The 8,867-nt window shown below is 39.7% G+C and overlaps 1 protein-coding gene across 7 annotated transcripts in view; it reads right to left on the bottom strand.

Annotated features, from left to right (window-relative positions):
• Positions 1-665: 665 nt before the first annotated feature.
• The window catches only part of SUPT3H (SPT3 homolog, SAGA and STAGA complex component), a 414,689-nt gene continuing 406,487 nt past the window's right edge, over positions 666-8,867 (bottom strand). The window contains exon 11 of one of the 7 annotated variants that reach the window (XM_070361261.1): positions 666-5,074. The gene's annotated coding sequence lies outside the window, so the exon portion shown is untranslated. The remainder of the gene's footprint in view (positions 5,075-8,867) is intronic. The other 6 variants (XM_070361263.1, XM_070361262.1, XM_070361256.1 and 3 more) reach the window with 6 other exon arrangements.

The raw sequence follows: 8,867 nt of genomic DNA, 5'->3' as shown, positions 1-8,867 counted from the left end.
GAATGTTGTCTTCGAGGGGCCTGTCCCGTCTCCCTGGAATGCTGGTGCAGTCCATCACAGAACCAGGTGGCCAGGAGCCCGGCTGAGCCAGCAACATCTAGGGGTTCTGACACCCCGCCTGCCCTCTCTGGACATCAGCCTCCTGCCTGTCGCAAACCCCTAACCATCATAGTAACTGAAAGCAGTGTTTCTGGTCTTATGTAGACAGCAAAAGGGGAAGTAAAGAAGGGCAGGATCCTCACTAGGGGGACCAGATGCAGTTCAGGGGCCAACCTGGAACAGCCACCACTCTGCCCAGCCAGTGCTGTAGCTCTCGGGTTCCCTTTCTTATCCAAGAGTTTGGTGGGGTTGGTTCTGCTTCTCTATGTCTCTGCTGTGCTGCAGGGTTAGCCTGATCTGGCTGTTGGACGGGAGAACAGTTTCATTAGGTCTCAACAAAAAGAGCTTGATTAGGTGTTTACCCAAAGTATATCTTACCAAAGGATTTGTCATCATTGGAAGCAGTCTTTGAATGGTTATAAGTGAATTTCTGTCTGCTTTTCTTATTTGATGGCATGACCTTGAGAAAGATAAAACTCCAGACAATGAAGTGCTTAACTATTTGTGAATCAAAACAATGAAAAATTTAATTAACAATATTTACACTGAACCATTGAAAGAACATCAGATTTTGTTGTTGTTACTAGTTTTCCTTTGTAACTAATAAGGAATTTGTGGGAAAATAACCTGAGACATTACTTTGCTGACAAGGGTCCATATGGTCAAAGCTATGGTTTCTCCAGTAGTCATGTAAAAAGAGTTGGACCATAAAGAAAGCTGAGCGCCGAAGAATTGATGCTTTCAAACTGTGGTGTTGGAGAAGACTCTTTTGAGTCCCTTGGACTGCAAAGACATCAGATCAGTCAATCCTAAAGGAAATCAACCCTGAATATTCATTGGAAGAACTGATGCTAAAGCTAAAGCTCTAATACTTTGGCCACCTGATGTGAAGAGCTGACTCACTGGAAAAGACCCTAATGCTGGGAAAGATAGAAGGCAGGAGGAGAAGGGGACGACAGAGGATGAGATGGTTGGTTGAGTGGCATCACCAACTCAATGGACGTGGGCGACTGAACAACTTGAGACTATGCAAATTTCTACTCATCAGTCTTTCTCCCTCAATGAAGATCTTTTAATGTCATGATTCCACCTATACTTATTAGTTGGCGATTGATGGCAAAAAAGAGCTTTCACTTTCTCCTCTACTTATTTATTTACATTGTATGGACTCAAAACTATTTCTTTTATTCTATGGGTGATAACTCATTATTATAATCAGATTTTCCCAGATTCAGCCAGTGGTAGCCTCTTGATGTTCCCATTTTTGACATGTCCCTCTGGTTCTTTGAGCAATTCTTTGTCTTCTGGTGAGTTAAGATGTTTCAGGCTAATTTTTCAAGGCATCTTTCCCTGCCTCACTCCTGGAATCAGTTGTTTCTCCAAAAAGCTTCAATATCAATGGAGAATGCTTAGAAACTAAGATCTGGGTCCTAGACATGAAAGAACATCACTTGTGCAATGTGTGAAATTTACTCCTCAGTCTCGAAGAATTTAGGGTGCCTATAAAAAACCAAGTATCCAGAGGTAAATGCTATTTTAGGATCTTGAAAGTTGGAATTCTAAAAGGAAACTAGCCCCTCATCTCCATATTACAGACCTGTCACCGGGATGCCAATCAGTCTCAGCAAACTGATAACATCTTTAAGCTTTTCTCCCTCTGAGCAAATGCTGTTCTCTTGGGACTTCCTAGGTGGTGCCAGTGGTAAAGAATCCACCTGCAAACGCAGGAGACACGAGAGACTGTGGGTTTGATCCCTGGGCCAGGAAGATCTCCTGGAGAAGGGCATGGCAACCCACTCCAATATTCTTGCCTGGAGAATCTGGTGGACAGGAGTCTGGTGTGTTACAGTCCATGGGGTCGCAGAGTCAGACACGACTGAAGCGAATGAAGCAAGCTTCTAATAGCTCTAGACATGTGTTAACTCACGGCTGAATCACAAATCAGCTATGTAGACCATTTCACAAATTTAACATCTTGACAATATCTGTGACTTTAAATACCCGTGTCTCTAAATGTTCTCTTTTTTAGACATAAATCTCACACCGACAAAGGCTGACTGTGAACACAGGTAGCTACCTGCGCATGCTCCTGCCTCTCGGCACTGCGTGGTGTCCTCTCAGTAAATAGTGCGGAGAGTCCCATTCTGCACCTTGAGTCTGTGGCCCTGTTTTCTGCAGTGGTGACCCCTGAGCTGGGGCCTCGGGCAAAGAGGAGGGCCAGAGAGTTGGGCCTACAGCATTTCCTCTTTAACTCCTTTGAGGGAAGTCGAGGGAGGGCAAAGCGTGGGATTTGACTGATCCAGGAGAGTTGCTGGCTTTTACTTGGCATCTATACCCTCAGTGCTTGAAAAATGTTATTTTTTCCCTAAACTTCTATCTCATTAATCTTGCCTTAGGAGTGGTCTAACCCTGTTAGTTTGGTAGGTTGCTTCTATTCCATTAGCATATATTTCCATAAGTGTTGAGAGGAGAAGGGGATGGAAGAGGCAGAATTTCTAAACTATTGACCTTGGAAGGACTTGTAGGAAGGTGTGTCTGACATGAGTGTAATACAACTGAAAAGTGTAATACAACTGAAAAAGCTCTCGTAAATGTTAAGTTATGGTTGGCTCTGATGATTTACGCTAAGCAGAATAAACTATGATGGAAACATAAAATATTTCTAAGCTTACACTTTAGTCACTCAATACACATAACACTCAATTTTCCTCCGTAAAAAATAGACACTTAGAGCACCGAGAATCTCCAGAGGAAACAGGGTTATTTACTATCTCTGTGTTTGCCCATGTCACACATTCCAAGTTGAAGAGTTGGAAATGCTTTCATATTCTCAAATGAAAGGGCCTGTGTGATGCCCCCATTTAAATATAAATCCTACTATTATTAATATATGATCCCTACCATTACATTAAGTGACTTTCCACTGACAATTTGAAGGGGGAATGTCAGAACAGGGCTTCAGCAGCCAAACTGTTTCATTGTTCAAGTATTGACAGGCCAGTTGCCTAACCAGAAAATGCAGAATTAAACCAAGGAAGCTTATTTTGAGAGCAGGTCTGTCGCCATCTACAATATAGGACCAGGAGGTAAACAGGAAGTACTGAGCTGTCTTGGTTTACTTCTACAGGCACAGATTAAATAAAATCAGTGTTTACCGAATGGGAAAGCACAAAGCTGGTACAGAGAGAAATGCTATTTTCATGCTTCTAAAAAGGTATTACAAATAACACAAAGTTTCAAACCTATAATTAAAAACTTATTTTTAAAAAGCTTTGATTAGGCTCCTTTCAAAAACAGAATTCTAGGTGGAAATAAATTTCTTAAAGGTTGACTTCCATGCTGGTTTCCCCTAATCCGTTCTAATCCCCTCTTTCAACGATAGACTTCAAGGGTAAAAAGTATGTCTCAGAGTCACTGAGTAGAAGTTCAGTGCTCCCACTTAATAGATGGGGAATCCAAGGCGCCAAAGTTAAAGTCATTTATAAAGTGTCGAACAGCCAAGTAGGGGCAGGGGGAATTTAGGATCTGAGTTATTCATGAGAAAAATTATGGATAGACTTAATTGCTTAGTGTCAGACACAAGGACACGATCCTGTGGTAAAGGGGCTAAATGTATTTATTGTTGGTGTCCTTTTGGCCAGAAGACAAAACAGTGGTCCTGTGGATTCAAACTGCGCAGGCACTCCCACCCACCTTCAGGAAGGACAAGACCCTTTCTTCTTTTGGTGTCAAAAGCCTCAACTGAAAAATGAGGTGATTCTGCAGTTCTAATATTGTGAAGTTGAGAAAACAAAGAACTGGAAAAGGTGATATGACTCAGGGAAACAGAGAATAAACGAATGGAAATTAAGATACATTATTTTGGGTGAGAGTAATTCATGATATTTAAAAGTCTAGCAGGGTTGTTTGAGGTCAACTAAACTTTTAATAAGCCAGTTTGCAGACAAACATCAACACGCAAACCAGGAAGAGCCTAAGAGAGAATGGGTAAAGTACAAGGTCAGGCAACTCAAAGAACACAGATGCATGGCCAATCAGCTCAGTTCAGCTGCTCAGTCGTGTCCAACTCCTTGTGATCCCATGAACTGCAGCACGCCAAGCTTCCCTGTCCATCACCAACTCCCGGAGCTTGCCATCCAACCATCTCATCCTCTGTTGTCCCCTTCTTCTACCTTTGATCTTTCCCAGCATCAGGGTCTTTTCCAATGAGTCAGCTCTTTGCATCAGGTGGCCAAAGTACTGGAGCTTAAGCGTCAGCATCAGTCCTTCCAATGAATATTCAGGACTGATTTCCTTTAGGATGGACTGGTTGGATCTCCTTGCAGTCCAAGGGACTCTCAAGAGTCTTCTCCATCACCACAGTTCAAAAGCATCAATTCTTTGGCACTCAGCTTTCTTGATAGTCCAACTCTCACATCCATACATGACTACTGGAAAAACCACAGCTTTGACTATATGGACCTTTGTTGGCAAAGTAATGTCTCTGCTTTTTAATATGCTGTCTAGGTTGGTCATTGCTTTTCTTCCAAAGAGCAAGTGTCTTTTAATTTCATGGCTGCAGTCACCATCCGGAGTGATTATAGAGCTGAAGAAAATAAAGTCTGTCACTGTTTCCATTGTTTCCTCATCATTTGCCATAAAGTGATGGGACCGGATGCCATGATCTCAGTTTTTTGAATGTTGAGTTTTAAATCAACTTTTTCACTCTCGTCTTTCACTTTCTTGAACAGTATGAAAAGGCGTGGCCAATAAACACATTCAAAATGTTCAACCTCAGTGGTACTAAAAATGCAAATAAATGCAGTGGTCAGACTTCCCCTTCTTCAAATTAGAAAAGATTATAAACAGTAATGATATCCAGTGGTGGTGCAGGCACAAGGAAACTGACTTTCAAACATTGTTAATGAGAATATAAACTGGGAAAACCTGACTGGAAGACCATTTGGCAAGCCACAAAGTCAGGAAGTTCTACAAACTGCAAGAAAGATAAAATGAGAAAACAAAAACACTAATTCAAAAAAATACATACACCTCAGTGATAATTTTGCAATGTAAATACACATCAAATCACTATGTTATACACTTGAAACTAATATAATGCTGTATGTCAGTTATAGTAAATAAAAAATCAATGCAATGTATCACCCCCCCAACCCTGGATTATCTCCAAGTATGCAGAAAGTCCAGTTGATAAAATTTAACATCCAATCACTATAAAACACTCAGGAAACGGAACTTCACTCAATATGATAAAGAGCAAAGAAAATCTTAGAGCTAATTTAATGGTTAAAGACTGAAAGTTTTTCCCATAAATTCAGGAAAATGTAAGGATGTCTGTTCTCACCATGCCTATTCAACAGTATACTGAAGATCCTAGCCACTGCAATAAGGCAAGAGGAAAAAATAAAAAGTGTATTGATTAGAGGGCTTCCCAGGTGGCGCTAGTGATAAAGAACCCACCTATCAATGCGGGAGACATAAAAGACAAAAATTCAATCCCTGGGTTGGGAAGATCCCCTGGAGGAGAGCATGGCAACTCACTCCAGTATTCTTGCCTAGAGAATGCCATGGACAGAGGAGCCTGGCGGGCTACAGTCCATGGGGTCAAAGAGTTGGGCACAATGGAAGTGACTTAGCGCACACACACACACACATACAGATTAGGAAGAAATAAAGCTGTCTTTATTCGCAAATAACATAATCATCTATGTAGAAAATTCCAAATAATATACAAACAGAAACCAAAACAACCCTCCTCCCCCAACTATTATAGTTAATAAGTGAGATCAATAAGGTTATAGAATAAAAGGTTCACATAAAAAATTGATTCTATTTCTATATATTAGTAATGAACCAGAAACTAAAAAAATTTTAATCTTTCTTATAACATCATATATGAAATATCTATGGATAAATCTAATAAAGTAAGTACTGGATTTACATTCTGAAAAACTATAAAACATTGATGAGAGGAATTAGAAAAGACCTAAGTAAATGAAAAGCTATTCCATATTCACTGATTAGAAGACCTAGCATTAGAAAGCTGAAGGATTCATAAGACCTGATTACATGACTTAGTAATCAAGACAGTAAGGTACTGTTTAAGGATAAGCATATAGATTAAAGGAACAAAACAGAATCCAAATGGACCCACACATATATGGACAACTGGTTTCAGACAAAGGTGTCAAGATAATTCAGTGAAGAAGGAATAGTCTTCAAACAAATGGTGTTGGAAAAATCAGATATCCATGTGCAGGGAGAAAGAAAAAATCTTAAACCTTACTTTGTACCATATACAAAAATAAACTCAAAATGAATCAGGTACCTAAAAGTAAAAGCTGAAATTTAAAATATCAAGAAGAAAACATCAGAGAAAATCTTTGTGAGCCTGGGTTAGATCAAGATTTCTTAGATAAGACACAAAAAAGTATGATCCACAAAAGGATAAAAACTGATAAATCAAACTTCTTCAAAATTAAAAATTTCAAATCTTCCAAAGATACTTGTAAGAAAAGTCAAGACCCATATAAAACATGTGAAAACCACATTTCTATATCTAGACTATATGAAGAACTCTAATGCTGTAATAAGGAAACAAACAACCAGTTTTTTAAAAAATGGACAAAAGATTTGAACAAACAGTTCAACAAAGAAAAGATACAGATGATAAATGAATACATGCAAATGCTTAGTATCATTAGTCATCAGAGAAAAGCAAAGTAAAGCCCCAGTGAGTTACCACTCTTTGCTTATTAGGATGGCTAAAATGGAAACAAAACAACAGAATAGATCACACCAAACGCTGGCAAAGACAGGGAGCAACTAACCAAGTCAAGGGAAGGCAAACGGTTGAGGCACGGAGTCAGACAACAAGCCGAGACAGAGGTGAGACGAACCAGAGGACGATGGCGTGGGCATATTGCTGCAAGAATCTGCAGAGTTAAGGACTGATCAATCATTCATGTGTGTTGGAAAACACTGACGGGACATGCACTGGTGTCGGCCCCTGCTCCAAGTGCTGAGCACGCAACAGTGGGAAACACCACGATCCTAAACCCTGGACAGTTTACACTCGGAGGGAGAAGATAATGAGCAAAACAATAAGTCTGTCAAACGGGTATGGAAATATTAGTGAAAAAAAAGAAAGCAAGGAAGCGGATACGGTATGTAAGGCGAGGCTGGGGCTTCAGTATTTAAAAGAGGTGGGGGTCAGAAAAGGCCTTACTGAGAAAGGTGCTTGATGCGGGGGAGGGAGCCAAGAGGAGAGCTTTTACAGGCGAGTGCTATTAACACTGAGTTCTCACAGGGTACTCAGCTAACACCCATCCACTTTGTTGAGATCCATTTAGTTTCCACAATAATGACATAAAAAGATACCATTTAATGTGATAACTGGTTATTACAGTTTATAAAAATGATTTATGGGGTAAATATAATCTTCATTTCAACTGAACAAGAAACATTAGAAATTCAACTGAAAGAAAACCACACACTTCAATTTACTCTGAACTATTACTTACCCCTCCTGTCTCAAACCTGCCCCTCTTTCAATTTTCATTTATATGTGATTCTGAGAAAGCTGAGTGGCACAGTTTAATATTAATAAATTTTGGAGTATTAGCTGGGAAAGTGGGTTAGAAAAAAAACAGGAGGAAATAGCCTATTCATATGAAAATAATAATCACATAATATTTATTGTCTGGGATTGAAATGTTTCAAATATGCAAAGCAATAAAATGTCAGGAAAAGCAAAACTTCCTAATGTTAAAAAGATCATAAATTTTCCCCAAAATAAGACATGTAAAAAAAAGTTCAGGTGATACTTTATGTCAAAAAAAAAAAAAATACCCTCAAATCCAAGCTGCTGCTGCTACTGCTGCTAAGTCACTTCAGTTGTGTCCCACTGTTAGCGACCCCATGGACTGCAGCCCACCAGGCTCCTCCATCCATGGGATTTTCCAGGCAAGACAAGCTTAAAACCTTCAGAAGCACAACTTACCACTGAAGGGCTATGGAGACAATGGCAGTTACTGTAAAAGCACAGAAAGCAACAGTTATCTTTTTTTTCTTTTTGAGCTTGAGAATCACTTTTTAACAGGAACAAATTCCCTGACCTAGGCATTCTGTAACATGTACTTTTGCTATGTCTTGAGTGAAAAAAAGACACGTAATGTCAAAAAGCTACCAGGATTTCAGTGTCATTTAAAAATAAAAATTTTTTAAACATTTATTTACTTGTCTACACTGGGTATTTGTTGCAGCACTCGGGAATCTGATCTATGTTTCCGCAGTGGCAGCCCGTGGGGTCTAATTCCCTGACCAGGGATTGAACACAGGCCCCAGGATTAGGGGCATGGAGTCTTAGCCACTGGACCAGCAGGGAAGTCCCAGTGTCAATTTTAAATGAATCTGTATTTTATAGATCACAGTGGCAAGTATGCAAATGTCTAAAGTAGAGTCATACTTACGTTGGCAAAACATGTAACATACTTAGTCTATGGATAATTTAATCCAAGTGTCTCTTGCTTCCTTAAATCCCTTTGGTAATTCCTTGGTTTCCCCCAGATCCTTGTCTTACTGTTTGGGAACTGTCAATCCATGTTGATTGCTTTGGATTTCATAGGTGCTAAAATTTGTTTTTGAATCAATGAATGAATGAATGGGGATAAAGAAAGCAGACATTCTAACTGTCAGCTCCTTTTGGGTGAAAAACTGTTGCTTCCTGTTCACAAAATCCCATTATTTCCAATCTAAATAGATCTTCG

This window comes from Bos mutus, chromosome 23 (genome assembly GCF_027580195.1).
Source record: "Bos mutus isolate GX-2022 chromosome 23, NWIPB_WYAK_1.1, whole genome shotgun sequence".
Taxonomy (NCBI): Eukaryota; Metazoa; Chordata; class Mammalia; order Artiodactyla; family Bovidae; genus Bos; species Bos mutus.
Note: the sequence above shows the minus strand (reverse complement) of the source record. Positions and strands in the feature narration are given on the sequence as shown.